The sequence below is a fragment of the Parasteatoda tepidariorum genome, chromosome 5 (genome assembly GCF_043381705.1).
Source record: "Parasteatoda tepidariorum isolate YZ-2023 chromosome 5, CAS_Ptep_4.0, whole genome shotgun sequence".
NCBI classification, from domain to species: Eukaryota; Metazoa; Arthropoda; class Arachnida; order Araneae; family Theridiidae; genus Parasteatoda; species Parasteatoda tepidariorum.
The window spans coordinates 7,520,426-7,536,346 of record NC_092208.1 but is presented as its reverse complement, the minus strand read 5'-3'; the positions used below and the strand labels follow the sequence as shown (position 1 = coordinate 7,536,346).

Sequence of the window (15,921 nt, the reverse complement as noted above, 5' to 3'; positions counted from 1 at the left end):
GTGTAATTATTTTTCAATGAAGTTTCAATTCAATAATTTTTAAGATTTGATAAAACTTTGATACCATTGAATTTAATTGTTTTCATTTTAAAAATTGTTATGATAATTTAATATACAATAATATTAATTATTATTACATGTATAATATTTTAAATATTAGGTTTTATAAATTAAAGTACCAAATGTAAATTTATACATTTTTTAAAAAATATTAATTCAAATTCTATCCACCTGAAATATAGAGGTACTTTATATACCGAATGTAAATTTAAATAATTTTTTTATTAAACATTAATTTCAATTCTATCTATCTGAAATATAGAGGTACTTTTATTTAATTCCATCTCTTTATATTTACTATATATAAGAAATGTTTAAAGCTATAAATCATAGGTTTTGTTGAAGGTGTCATGAACTCAATCATGAAAGTGTTGTTGTAGCTGTTATCTCCCTTTCCTTTATTTAAATAATCTTTTTAAAATATTGTGAATTATTTTCTCACTTATAAATTAAAGCTGATTCTTTGCTATATCTTATGTTTTTAAGTAGCTTCAATTTATATAAGTTGAATATACATTGTAAACAAGGAGAAAAAATATGGTCATATTTCTTAAAGAGAAGAAGAAATATTAATAATAAATAAAATGGTTTTTAAAAAATTAATAAGCCAGAACGCAAAATTAGGAAAAGATATCTCTTAAGAACAATCACTACCTCAATGGCCCTGGATAACAAAATATAATCTTATCATCAGCTCACACAATTATATCTGCATAAAAAGAGTGCTTTCTATCAATATTGTTTTAATATAGCCATAATATATATATGGAGAGAGATTGTTTCTGATAAGAGTATTATAAAATATATGAAAATTAATATTGCTGTATATTTTTCGTTTTTAGCCAGTTTCTGCTTTAAAAGTTTTATGAGTTTCAACTTAAACCAGTTTGTAATATATATCAGTTATGCTGTTTTTTCACACTTATTTTTTCTCCCTAGAGCTATAGTTGAGGTTTACAAACATAATTGTTAATAAAACAAAGTTATACATTTATTATCATGTCGCTAATAATACTATCGGCCTATAATTTGAAATTAGTATATGTGTATAAATCATTTATTTTAGCTTGATATTATATAGTTGATGTAACTATAAATTTCTTTATAAAACATCAAAAATAATAGCCCAAAAATTTAAATTAAAAGTTTTTGATCAAATTGTATTAGGGAGAAAGACTTACTCCTTAGAAGTATGATTTTAACAAATTATTGCTGATATTTAATAACATTGTCTCTACTAAGAAAAAAAATGAAAAGCAAATACTTTTATTTTAATTAAACAATGATTGTTACAACTTTACTTATTAATGTTAAATAATAACTGGGTGGAAAAACTAGATACCATTTTCTAAAGAAAATTTACACCCATATGAGGCAAAAGCTATAGTTCTACAATGATAAAAGTAAAAACTGCATTAAAACAAAATTAAAGATTCAGATTTTTGGTATATTATTATTAAAATTTATTAGTAAAAATTTTAAGCAAATTTTTTTGAGCAAGAAATTGCAAACTTGATACTTTTTAGTATTTCTCAGTATTGCAACAATGGTATTGTATTTTATATCTTGTCAATGCTTGTGTGGTTTAATCTACATGATTTAAATAAGTAGACGAAATTTAGGTTCTCTTCAGTAGTTTCTAGGCTCCATTGTAATGCATAATTGTTACATTTGTTGAGATAAGTTTGAAAAAAAGTAATAAAGTGTAGAATAAAGAGAAAAAGCTTAGACTTTAGGAATCAATTATATACTCTATACTGCTTGATACATATTAAAATTTCAGGGAAGGAGATTTAACAAATTTTATCTCAGTGAAATAGAAATTTTTTTTATTAAAAGTAAAATTACTACAAATTAAAATTTTTTACTTTTATTAAAAGTAAAAAAATGTAGTAAAATTACTACATTTTTTTTAATAAAATTGCTGGATTTTTTTGAGGCAGAAATTCAAAAATTCCCTTGAATTTTTAGTAACAGATTCAAATTTCAAACGTTTTATTTAAAGTTCTGCTTGTTCAAAAGCCTTCCCGTATAGACTTGTGTTCTAAAACCCAAAAGTCTGTAAATCCTCTGTCCGCTTCATGTGATATGTATTTAACAAAGGATATGTATTTTCGTATCCTACCAATTTCTTTTTACTATGGAACAGCTGCTGTAAGTAGCAGATCAATTCATCCGACTATGTCACGTGTTTAATACCGACAGTATTGTATGGCCACCGAAGTGCTACACCTTTATTCTTTTAAGAGGGTCTTCCTTAAACTGTTTTAACCCCCTTGAAAGTTTTTCTTTCATAGAAGGAAAATTCGTTTTTACTGTAAACAGCTGTCTTTATTTTCTGAAATTGCTATCTTATCTATATATTAGGACTACAGGTTCATTTTTAACTGGGGTAATGAAAATTTTTGAAGTTAAAAACAAAAAAAACTGAGTTCTGTCTGGAAGAAATTTGGGTGGTCGGTTTACGAACCATTCACGGCAGTATTTGTTTTAAAAACTCAATATGTTTTATTACAGACAGTTTATAAAATTTTCCTTGAAAAACAGGCTGATGTTGTCACTGAGACACTTTATTATTCTGGCAGAACCTGATTCTACACTAATTTTAAATTCACGAAATCATGAGCAGAATTTTTTCAATCATAGTAAGTCTTTGATTTGCATTTTCTGGATTTTCTTTTCAACTTTTTTATGACGCAAAAAGTTTTTTTTTTACATAAATTACAGGAAAACAGATATTCATCAAACAATTTAAAGAGACAAGTAACGTTATTACGTTTCAAAAAAAAAAAAAAAAANTAAACAAAAAAAAAAAAAAAAGAAAAAATATATATTTGCAGAATCTCTCCGCCTCCACCTCTTCAACGTCCCTCAGTGGACTGATTATTAAGACAAGGTTCCCAGCAGATAACCGAAGTCAGGCATCACTGGCTGCGGTCAGTGTGCAGGTGTGTGACCACTTGGATCAGTCTGCGTAGGGCCCGAGGATGCGCGGTATCTGTCCTTGTTAAACTGTTCTATCGTAAAGTGCCCAACTTCGCGCACAGATCGTCGGGGTACCGAAGCTGGGGAGTCCCCCACTCTGCAGAGGATCAAAATTGCGATGGCATGTCTTCGGATCATCCTCGGGGATATTTCCCTGACCGTTGCCAATAGCCCGTTTTGCATCGTGCTTACTAGCACTGGGCGATAAACCGACGCATCGGTAAATATCAATTCGGTGCAATCATCGCCGATCCGATGTCTCGATTGTCAACTTTTCGAAGCATTGGAAATAGTGATTTACTGATATGTGTACGATATTTCCCGATGTATCATTGGCATCGATGTTTGCACACGCGATGTTGAGCATTGTTCTCAATAGTACATCGATGTCTGCAAGAGTATTTTCCTCCTTAAGTGTGCAGTGATAGCTGTGGCGATGATCGTTATTATCTTTCCCCGTCTTTCTTACATCGTGGCGCATCATTTTGCTGGGCGATGCCAAAATCTTAACGTTGCCCAGTCCTAATGCCTACGTATATTTGTTAATTTATTGACTTAGAAAAGTTGTAGTAATGTGCTTGAACGATTTTGCACCTCTGCGTTTATTGACACTCCAAGCATTTTGGTCCCTTGACGTCTTTTTTTATTGTCCCTTACGGACTACATGACAAAAACGTGCTTTGATTTAAAAGTCCCGCAAAAATCAATAGCAGCGTCTACCGCCTTAGGAATGAATGTATTAATCGATAAAGTGTATCCAGTAGGAGTAAGATGCCAGAAATACACATGGGGCTTATTTTTCCCGGAAAAAGTTGAGTTTTAACAGTACAATGTTTCCATTTGGAATCGGACGTGGCTGGAAAGTCTTGAAAAGTACTCCGGTCTATTTGAAATACAGTTGGACCTCGATTTAACGAATTGATTGGGAACGTTAAATCCGTTCATTGTATCGAATATCAATTTTTGTTAAGAGTATGGTATAAAAATATCAATGTAAAATACCCTTATGTATGCAGATATAAAATAAGTTATTGTTTACTACAAGCTTAAAAATTATAAGTTAGGGTATAAACTTTGAAATGATTTTAATTCTTTAACGCTACTTGCTTTTAAAGCTTAATAATACATAATACATACATATAATTACACACTTGGATTAGGGTGTGAAATAATGTTAATTTTTTTTATTTAAATAAACAAGGTGGCAGAATGAAAAAAAATTTTGCCTACGGATGAATTTCTTTTAGTTTTATTCTGTCAAAACTGCATTAGAAAATAAAACTCTCCTATTAATACAGGGGTCTGATCAGACATTTTGTGAGAGGTCGTGTTTTTGTAAAATTGTGAAAAAACTGCTCTTAATTTGTGAATATAAAATAAGCATAAAGTCAGATTCTTTCAACCAGGGTCCTGTTTTGTGAATTTGTGCGAATAGGGTCCTGTTATTGCAATAATTGCTGAAAACCTTTTCAAGAAGTTTTTAAATTGTAAATCGATACAAGATTCTGCTCAACAATTGCTGCTACTTAATTAGAGATGCAACATACAAATATTTGGTATTTAACTTATACTGCTCAACGCGGAATATTCATTTCGGACGAATAATGGAAACAAAATCACTCACATTTTAAATAATTTCAATTGACATATTTTAAGTAACACAACTTAGTTATGTATTGCTTTTAATGTGTTACGCATTAAGTAAACTTTCACAATTCTTAAATTTATAATATTTTATTTAAAAAATTACCAGAAATTAATTTTTATTTGCATAATATTCTATTGATTAATTTTATGAGTAAATAGAAATTGATCAATTATTTATTTACCAAAAAACAAACAAATGATTTAATATTAATAAGAATGCGCACATGATGTTAGTAAAAGTAGAAATATTTTCAAGGTGTTCGTTTTTCTTTCTTATTTCATTGTACAATGTAATGACTCCTTTTAAGTAAGAAAATATTTCGAAGTGGCTACTTCCGATAAGCTGCTACAGCACATTCTGCAGTTTGGAATTCCTCCTGCATACGTTTATAATGTTTTTTGTTTCTGTCCTTGCATTTATCTCTTATTTTTTTTCAACCTGGAAGAAGGTGATGTCATCGTTCATTTCTGAGAATTACCTGAACTTTTGTATTCTGTGATCGTCCTCCTGACGATATGTTCGTTATCTGACATCCCCGCTGAGTAAATACAAGACGCCGGTCGTCACGTCTTCTTCCTTCCGGGTCATTATCATTTCTTATTTCACTTTTTTCTTCTTACAATCGCAGCCTTACTTGTTGCATTATAATTTGTTTTAAATATTTTTATTAATTCTCGTTTGCTTTTAAATTCTCTTTTGCTTTTTAATTCTCGTTTGCTTTTAAATTCTCTTTTGCTTTTTAATTCTCGTTTGCTATTTAGTAACTTATAACCGTTGCCTGCTACGTTGAAAAAAAAAGATTCCTAAAAGATTTGAAGCGATAAGAACGTACAGAGTCACAAAAAATAAAAGTTTTAACTTCGCTGTTTTCTTACTGAGCTGCAGTAATGCAGCTCAGTAAGGTATGCTGATAATTAGGATGCAGGTATGATATATGCCCTTCGAATGAAATTGCAGCACTTAAGAGGACGCCATACCGCGGAAGAAAATTTTCTTCGCAAATTCTCTTTATCCTTCATTACTAGTTTGAAATTTAAAAGAATGAAAAAGTAAGTTCATGCATACCTAAAATAAGTCATAAAGTTTCGGTTGCTGAAAAAAAATACCTGAAAATATTAAAATGCAAGCAAATTATTAAGAGAATTTCACCGTTGCGTGATCCTAAGATAATTTATACTACATATACTAGATATATTTATAATTTATTTTTATTTGTATATTTTAAAATTTTATTTTCAGTATTTCAAACTTCATGGCTTACTCTAGGTTTGTCTGAAATCACTTTTTCTACACTTTAAATTAGTAATGAAGGAAAAAGAGAATTTGCGAGGAAAATTTCCGCCCTCAGTATGGCTTCCTCTTAAGCATAAAGCACTCACGTTAGAGTAAAATAAAATCTTGCTAATAAAAAGAGAAGGCAGAATACAAAAGTAAACTACATAAACTAATTACAAAAGGAAAACATTGTTGAAAAAACTCATTTAAAAATAGTCCTATTTCAAACCAAAGCACAAATATTTCTGAAAATCTTTGACCGGACTGAAATTTGAAAACAAACTTGGGTTTTTTCAACAATGTTTTCCTTTTGTAATTAGTTTATGTAGTTTACTTTTGTATTTTGTTTTTGTATTACCTATTATTTATTATGTATTTTGTTGAACTATTACCTATCCCTATTATTAGTTATTATTAAAAAAGCATGATTGGCGGTTTTTGTTCTTTATTTCTTTTTTTTAAAAAACATAACGAATAAAATTTGCTGAACAGACGCGACTTTCATAGAAGCATTGTAAAAGACACTGAGAACATTACATTGACGAGTGGACCCTGTTTTAAATTAAGATGTTAACAATTTAAACGAATTAAATAATCTGAATAAAACACAATTCTGCTATTCAATTTCTGAGTAGTACTTAAATATTTTGATTAACTAAAACGATTTAATTTATTATATATAGAACCGATTTTTCTAATTCGCTCTTAACTGTCGAAGATTAGTTTTTTTTCTTTTTCTTTTAATACATATCAATAAGTACAGTGTGTGCAAAAATAAACGAAACACTCTCTGAGTAACTTTTCATCTAATATCTAATGATCGAGTTGCTGCAATCTGGAATATTATTTGGTCCCAATTATTTGGTCAGGAGAGTGTGGGCCCCTGTTAAATTTACTTTTGGCGCATTTCGCCATATATGTGTAGTTCAAAATTTTTATTCAAATTTCGATCAATTATTAGTTCAAAATTCATTCAGGAGGTTTCGTTTCTCTCTCTTTATTTTTGTACATTCTACATATAATATACATATTTATTAAATAAAGATTTGGAGCAGAAGCCATGAAGTCAACTATGAGATCCACAATTAAAATCAGTGTTGAATATCCTAACTTTAATCCGGTATAAGTGGTAATGCATGTTACAAGAAATTTTTTTACAGCAGCGGTGCACAAAAGCTGCGCAGTGGAACGTCTCCGTGAATTAAATCTTTCCTTTTTTTTTTTTTTTTTTTTNCTTTTTAGTTTTTTTTTTTTTTTAAAGGGAAGAAAAAAATTGAAACCTGTGACTACGTTTGCATCCAATAATCTATTACATCGGCTAACTTCGCAGGGGTCTGTCCAGACATTTTGTGAAGGGTCCGTTTTTATGAATTTGTGCAAATAGGGTCCGTTATTGCAAAAAAAAAATTCCAAGGAGTTTTTAAATTGTATAGACATGCAAGATTATGCTCAACACTGTAAAATTGTAATTAAAAAAATTAAATTTTAAAAAATAAACAACAATTGCTGGTTCTAAATTAGAGATGCAACATACAAATATTTGGTATTTAGCCTATACTGCTGAACGCAGAATATTAATTTCGGACGAATAATGGAAGAATCGTCTGCAGAAGACAAAATTTAATTCGTTTACATCCATCTTTCTTTTTTTCTGCCCGGGGAAGGGTTCATTCGATTAACAAAACAATAATGAAGATAAACAAATTTGTGAAGGGTCCGATTAAAAGAAAATTAATTCTGTGAAGGGTCCGTTTTTATGAAAAGATATTTTGTGATACCCAAATTTCTTTTAAATAGACCCCTGCTTTGTAAAAATATTTAAGTAAAATGCCAGTGAACAAGTAACTTAAAAAATAAAAATTTTAAGTCAATTCCTACTTGATCAACAAAGAAATTTTTTATTTTAGTTACTTTTTATTAAATAATTAAAAAATTTTCTCCTATATAAGAGACTGAAATTAATTAAATTCAATGATGAAAATTTGATCAAGATATAGGGAGAGTGTGAACTTGTAGTAGGAATTTAAAAAACGAGATACATTGGGTGACGAAGAAAAATTGGGAACCTCTGTGTTTGTGTTTGAAATTAAGTCACAATTAAGCACAGCATCCGGTCACTTTTGCCAATAGAAGTAATTTTTTCGGATATATTATGGATTGAAAGTTGTATAAAAAAAATTATTTTACGAAAGAAGCAAAATTGAAACTTTTTTTTTTCAATTCCTACAATTTTTTGTTCAAATTTTCAATTGTTAATAAAATACTTTTTATTTATCCGCTGAAGTTCAGATACATTTATTTTAACTTGTAGTGGATGACACTGGATACTAATACAGTTTTTTTTTTTTTTTTTTTTTTTTTTTTTTTTTTTTTTTTCAAATAGTAATTCATTAAATAAAATTTAATTAATTCTAGTTTTGTACGGGTGAAAATTTTTTAAATATTTAATGAAAAGTAGCTAAAATAAAATTTTTCTTTGTTGTAGGAATTGCCTTTATATATATATATATTTTTTTTACTACGATACTTGTTAATGAAAAGTGTTGCATTAGGTCAACGTATTGACAGTGCATTGTTTTGCTTTTGCTAGTCTGGATTTCGTCCTTGAAATTATCATTTTATAGGTAGTATATGAAACGAAAAAAAGCAATAAATTTCTATCTCACCCTCCTCTCTACCTCTTCCTATCCAACTTAAAACATTTTCTCCAGTTGCTAGCCTTGAGGTTTTAATACTCTCCTGTCCTCTGAAACTGAATTAGGTTGTATTTGAGTCAGATATTTATTGTTGGTGACCAATTGCATCATTTTGGGATTGCTATCTATCCCTCTTTGTGACCTCGTTATATTTTGCTATCTTTTGTGAAATATAATTATTTATTTACTACTTACACCTCTAATCTTACAGATTTCTTTCTTCGTCTAAACGTAGATTTCAATGGAAAAAAAAAATGTAAAAATCGATTTTGAGTCATTTGTTGCATGATGGTAAGATAATGTGGGAATATGAAAAGCTGTGTGCGAGTTTATTCAGTGACTCTATTGTTAAGAGAATTACTTTTAAATAAATAAAATCGTGTTTATTCACTGTACCAACTTATTTTTATTTTATAATCGTCGTTGAACAGCCGACCCAATTTTTGGGTATATGACTACTAAAGTTCAACTCCGAAGCCTTGTAATTTTGGACCTAATCCAGAAGAAAAGGGAACTCGTTGATCAAGGATTGAGAGAAATTTGCCTTCGTGGAAGACTTTTTGATGGAACTAGACTGCATTTGCGTTGAAAGAAAGACCATGAGAACCTCCCACGGTTAGCCTGACGGCAAAGGGACTGAAACCCATGATCCGTCTACCACTGGGGGTATTTCACTTCAGCACTGTGGTCGGTGCAAGCTGGATGCGGTTTCGTATCAACCCGACATCACTGGGATTCAAGCCCGGTTCACCTCGTTGGAAGGCGAATGCTCTATCCCCTGGGCCATCGCGGCTCAAAATTTATATATTTTATTTATTTTTTATTTCATCCGTCGTTGACCAGCCGACTCAATTTTTGGGTTTACGACTACTAATTTTCAACTCTGTAGCCTTTAAATTTTGAACCAATCCAGAAAACAAAGAAAGTTCAGTACCCCCTGAGGTTTTGATTTGTTATGGGAACATGGAGGACTTTGCGACTCGACAGATTTAACGTGCACCAGTCACCATTTTCTACACGGGGAGTCTTCGGTCGGAGGGGATCGAACTCACGACCTCTTGGACATGGGCCCAGTGCCCTGACAACCAGGCTACCAGGCTCTAAAATTAATGTATTGCAAAATTCTGTTGATTTTATGCGTGTGTTGGCATCACCGCGGGAGAAATTTCTCGTTGCAAATTCTCTCACCTCCATAACTAATTTAAAGTATTGATAAAGTGAGTTTAGACTTTAAAATATCAAAATAAAAATAAACTATTAGAAGATAATTTAGGATCTCGCAATGGAAAAGTTCTCTACCGATAATTTGCATTTTAATATTTAGAAAAGAATTTTTAACCGATTGAAATTTCATGCCTTACTGAAGCTTTGTCTGAATTTTATTTTTCTTCACTTTGAATTTTAAATTAGTTATGGAGAAAGAAAATTTGCGATGAAAGGTTTTCCCCACGGTATAGCGTCGTCTTAATGTCGACGGTGCCTTGTGGGCAGTGGGCGGCAATTTACAAAGAGCGGAAGTTTTTGACCCTCGCGACCAGATCGTCAATCACCAGCGCACACATTCTGCAGTATATTCTAATTTTCTTGGCACTGTTATATGTATTGTTTCTTCTTACTTCATTCATTCGTTGGCTTGCTATTATGCTAAGGGATGTTATTTTCATAATTACTTTTCTAATAACAGGGGTCTGTTAAGCAGTTTGGATCAGTTAACGGACCCTTCACAAATTTGTTTATCTTCATTATTGGTAATCGAATAAACCCTTCTGGGGGGGGGGCGAAAGAGGGTTCGAGACAAACTAAGTTTCCCTTAGTTTAAATTCCAAATGTAGTATTCTAAGAAAATATTTCTCCTTTTACAATCATCGTGTGCGCATTCTTATTACTATCAAATCATAATTTTTTTTTGTAAATAAATAATTGATCAATTTCTATTTATTCATAAAATTAATAGAATATTATGTAAATGAAAATTAATTTTCGGATATTTTTTAAATGAAATATTATAAATTTAAGAATTGTTTAATTTGCTTAATGCTTAACACATTAAAAATGATACATAACTAAATTGCGTTATTTAAAATATGTCAATTGAAATTTTTAAAAATGTGAGTGATTTTGTTTCCATTCGTCCGGAATGAATATTCTGTGTTGAGCAGTATAGGCTAAATACCAAATATTTGTATGTTGCATCTCTAATTTAGTAGCAGCAATTGTTGAGCAGAATCTTGTATCTATTTACAATTTAAAAACTTCTTAAAAAGGTTTTTTGCAATAACAGGACCCTATTTGCACAAATTCAGAAAAGAAGGACCCTGGTTGAAAGAATGTGACTTAACGCTTATTTTATATTCACAAATTATGAATAGTTTTTTCGCAATTTTACAAAAACAGGATGTTTCACAAAATGTCTGGACAGACCCCTGAATAAATAAATTGGTTTGTGCATAATATATTGCTGTTGGCATAGTATTTTTTATTTTTTTTTGCAAGTGATAATTTTAGGTTTGATATTAAATTATAATTCCTTCTACTGAGCTACAAGAAAATTCTGATATTTCAATTTTATAATAATTCATACCTGCCAAGTTTCCTGTTTTTTTTTTTTTTTTTTTTTTTTTTTTTTTTTTTTTTTTTTTTTTTTAACTAAGACTCCTGTATTTTACGATTATCTCCTGTTTGCGACTATCTCCTGTTTGTTGAAAAAGTTGTATGCAGTATGTTGAGTGTTAATAAGTTTAAGTACCCTTTGCGGTGAGACTACCCTTGGGATGTTTTCGCGGTTTTCCTCACCATGTAACGCAAATGCGGGTTAGTTCTATCAAAATGTCCTTCACGATGGAATATTTCTTCCAATACTTGATTGATCCAAGAGTTCCCTTGTCTTCTGGATTGAATTCAAAATGACAAGGCTACGTTGTTGGACATAAGTGGCCGTAAATCCAAAATTGGGTCGGCTGTTTAACAATGATTATAAAATAGTTTCAGTAATTATAAATAATGGTTTTAGAATAATGGCTTTTTCTTTTTTACATATATGATTATGCGTAATGTATCAAAACTGTCGATAGTAAAATTAAAGGTAAATTAATATTTATTATTTTAATTATAAACTTACCTTTTTGACTTTTTCTGTGTTTGTAAATTAGTTTCGTTTTCTAATAGTAAAGTTTCCGTTATTATTTTTTTTTTTTACAATGTTGACAGGTATGATAATTAAATTAATATTGGGCAAAAACTAGTGTTGAATGATCACCTGAAGATTAAATCGTGACTAGCTAGTGCAGTCTTATTATACTAAATGCATATTTTTTATGTATTTATTTATTTTATTATTATTCTTTTTTCTTTTTCCCTTTTTTCTCGATTTAAGCAAAGCAAGTCTCTTTTTGTTTTCAATAACAATTTCAAGTTCATGACTCATGAAACAATTCATGTCCCATTAAACTTCTACTTTTATTATGTATTTTTCAGAAAGTGGGGTCTCTTTTTAACTCTATTTGTAGGGGTGAAACTTTATCCTCTGCTCCCCATATCGGTGTCACCTAGGTTCGATGCACTTCATTCCCTCATCATTTCTATCTGGGGGACCATCTTACAAAAATTCATTTTTGTCCCCACAGAACATTCTCAAGGTTGTAACTTTAGGAACGTTTTATTAAGTTCACAAAACTATGAACGAATAATATTTGTAAATTTTAATGTTAAAAAAAAAAAAACCTTTATTCAACATTGTTGATTGACTTACGGATTCATGGTCAAGACCTGTAGGTCCAATACTGGACAACGAAGACCTGTAGACCTTAATCGTGGTGCGTAGTTTTTTTTTAAAAAGTGCTTAAGGTGCGTATTTTCGATTTTTAAAAGCTCTTAAATGGCCTTTTTTTCGTTGGATGTTTTTAAAAAGTGCTTAAATTTCCCTTTTCGAAAATGAGATTTTTTTTCTTTACCATGTCTATTTTCGCCACGTATTTATGCAAAAGCACAATCCATTTTCGGCGTACCGTTAGCCCATAGCGTATGAAAGCGCCAATCATTTAACACGTTTGATGAAATACTTGCGAGTCCGTATGTGCATATATACTGACTTGGGTTCGGTGAGATTATTGCACTCTTTATATGCAACTCTGCTGCATTTTGCAAGATATCCTCAATTTCAGACTTCATTTTCCACCCTCTGATATCGAACCGAAAAACCTCTTCATCTTTTAATAATGCCTAATTTAATCAAGAAGAGTTCTTTTGTCAGAAACTGATTATTTTTTCTTGATCATGTAGTCTTTGAAAATTATTTTGCATTTTGTTAATGTTTATAATGCTTAAAACTATTTTTATTATTTTACCTATAATTTTACCTACCGATAATTAAATGGGAGATTCAATTAAGTAAAAAGTAGATATTGTGTTGAAGTTTGAATATAAACGAACCATAAAAGGTTTTTTTTTTCTTCCTTAAATAAAGAGGTTTATCGGGATAGCTCAATTTAAAATTGCAAGCTTCAGCTCAATCTTCTTCAAACATAGGTGTGATTGTATACCAACAAATCTACAAATTGTCGTAAAAATCTTTTGCTTATCATTTAAACGATGTTTAATTTAGATAATGGACCATGCAAGTCGTAACTTACCGATATCAGTCGCTTACAAGACAATAGCATTTCTATGTTGTAATAGAATACTTCTTTTTCTTCTTTACTTCACTTCTGAATTCTTCTCTGTGACCCAAATTTAAATTAGATTATTATTTTGGTTGTATTCATTCTCATTTCAGAAATATTTCTTATTTATTTGTATTTCTTTAAAAAAAAAAAAAGATTTTAAGGCATTGTTTATCTTTATTTATTTATTTATTTTAGTAAATAGGGAACAAGACCATTTTTTTATAGAAAGATGTTAATTTATTATAGTTTCATTTATTTATTTTTAACTGTATCATGTCATTTTTTAAACAACTAAAAATTTCGTAATAAATTTGTATAATGCTAAAACTGGATAAAGTTTATACATTTATTTTACATTTAAAAAATAAATGTCAGTTGTTGTCGAATTCTAATACCAACCACTGGTTGTTTCACTTGTTTACCTATACAGGGGTTTGTCCAGACATTTTGTAAAAGGTCCGTTTTTGGTGAAATTGTGAAAAAATTACTCACATTCTTTCAACCAGGGTCCGCTTTTAAGAATTTGTGCCAATAGGGTCCGTTATTGCAAAAAAAAACTTTTTCAAGGAGTTTTTAAATTGTAAAGATATACAAGATTATGCTCAACACTAAAATTATAATTAAAAAAATTAAACTTTAAAAAATAAACAACAATTGCTGCTTCTAAATTAGAGATGCAACAAGCAAATATTTGGTATTTAGCCTATACTGCTGAACGCAGAATATTCATTTCGGACGAATAATGGAAGAATCGTCTGCCGAAGACAAAACTTCATTCGTTTACATCCATCTTTCTTGTTTTCTGCCCTGGAAAGGGTTTATTCGATTAACAAAATAATAATGAAGATAAACAAATTTGTGAAGGGTCCGATTAAAAGAAAAATCATTTTGTGAAGGGTCCGTTTTTAAGTTAAAATATTTTGTGAAAGGTCCGTTTTTATGAAAAGATATTTTGTGAAGGGTCCGTTAACGGACCCAAATTTCTTCTAAACAAACCCCTGGTATATATATATATATAATATAAATTCGACGATTGAATAAATTAAACGATGGATTATATAAATATAGAATGCTTATAATATCAGTTATCAGTATATTATAATAATTAGGTCAAATTATTATGCGCACTGTAGTCTTTTAATAATTGCATGTTTTGCACGAGGTTATAGGCAATACTTTTATATTGAAACATACATGTAATGGGTTTTTATTCAGGAGATTTCTTATACATTTCCTATTTATATTTATTTTTAACGTATTTCATTATGCAATGTTAACCGATTGATACACGGACGTAAGCAAGTGGAAACCGGTTTCAGCCGCGTAAAAGTAATAGTGCTGTATAGTTTAACCTGATAATTAAGGTTTCACATAGAATATTATAGTGCCTCTAATAATTTGGCCAGGGTTTGCATGTCTTCTGAAATAGTGAATTAGTAACTATATTTCGAAAGTAGTTAGTAGTCGCTACATTAAAAAAAAGTAGTTGTATTTAACTACAAAAAAAAATGTAGTTTTTCCGACCACTGCATGGATAGGATATGTGGAAAGGATTTTCATACGTGGATCGGTGGATGGCGTTGTTTATTTTGTACCCTTGTCCCTCCAAGAGTGCGTAGGCGTCAGAAACCCTAGAATTCCGCCACTAATCATTCCTCACCACCCTCAAGATTTCTGTAACCACAGTCTGACCTGTATCATATCGGCTCTTTTAAGTACCTAAACATCCTCCACCCCCCCCNTTTTACCCCTACTTCAACCATCATCACCCCTTGATGAGGATCCCTCTTTTCTCCAGCATCGCTCTTTTTTTTTTTTTTTTACTTGTTTATGTACTTTTTATTGCAGCTATGAAAAGTGGTAACTAGAAACTGATGACGGTTTCCATTCAAAAGTTTCACTTGAAGAACGTTCACGAATCATATTTTAATGATTTTTAGTCAATATTGTTCGATAATATAGGATAGAAGCATAAAAAAATATAGATTTTTAAATGCAGATCTCAAAAGTGAGGCATAAAAAGCTTCCATTAATCTTTTTATGTTATTCTTGTCCTATAAATCCTTTTCTTAATTTATTTTTAAAAAACGAAATGCTCTTTTTTACACTTTAAAATTCACATCCTGTCTTTTGATCTATTTTTAGTTCAAGTATTCATTAATTACTATTTTGGCGATTACCCCGCTAACTAATTCGTGGGGAAAACTTTTTCCCTGGACCAATTTAACAGACCGATAGCAATTACTAAGTTTTCCCTTATTCCCTAAAACGAAACATTTTACGGATTTACTTAGCAAGTTTTTCCTTAACTTTTATTGAGGAGCACAACGATTCTTTTCTCCCTCTAAATATAAATTTTGCGCCCTCTTTCTCTGCCTAAGACAAAGGTTGGCATGGTCGATAACTCCGCCCCCACATATTATTATTATCACTAAGAGTCAGAATTATCTGAACCTCACAAAACGGCTATCAAGAATTCGATTAATTTAATTACACAAATAGCGAGTGAAAAATTATAATATTAGAAAGGGCAGTGTCCCTTATTTATAAAATATGAACGGGCTAAAGCCTCTACTGCATTCTTCAATTGAAACAA

The 15,921-nt window shown here is 30.4% G+C and overlaps 1 protein-coding gene across 1 annotated transcript in view; it reads left to right on the top strand.

Annotated features, from left to right (window-relative positions):
• LOC107453618 (cell polarity complex component crumbs) overlaps positions 1 to 15,921 on the top strand; it is a 115,636-nt gene that overhangs the window by 832 nt on the left and 98,883 nt on the right. The window lies entirely within an intron of this gene.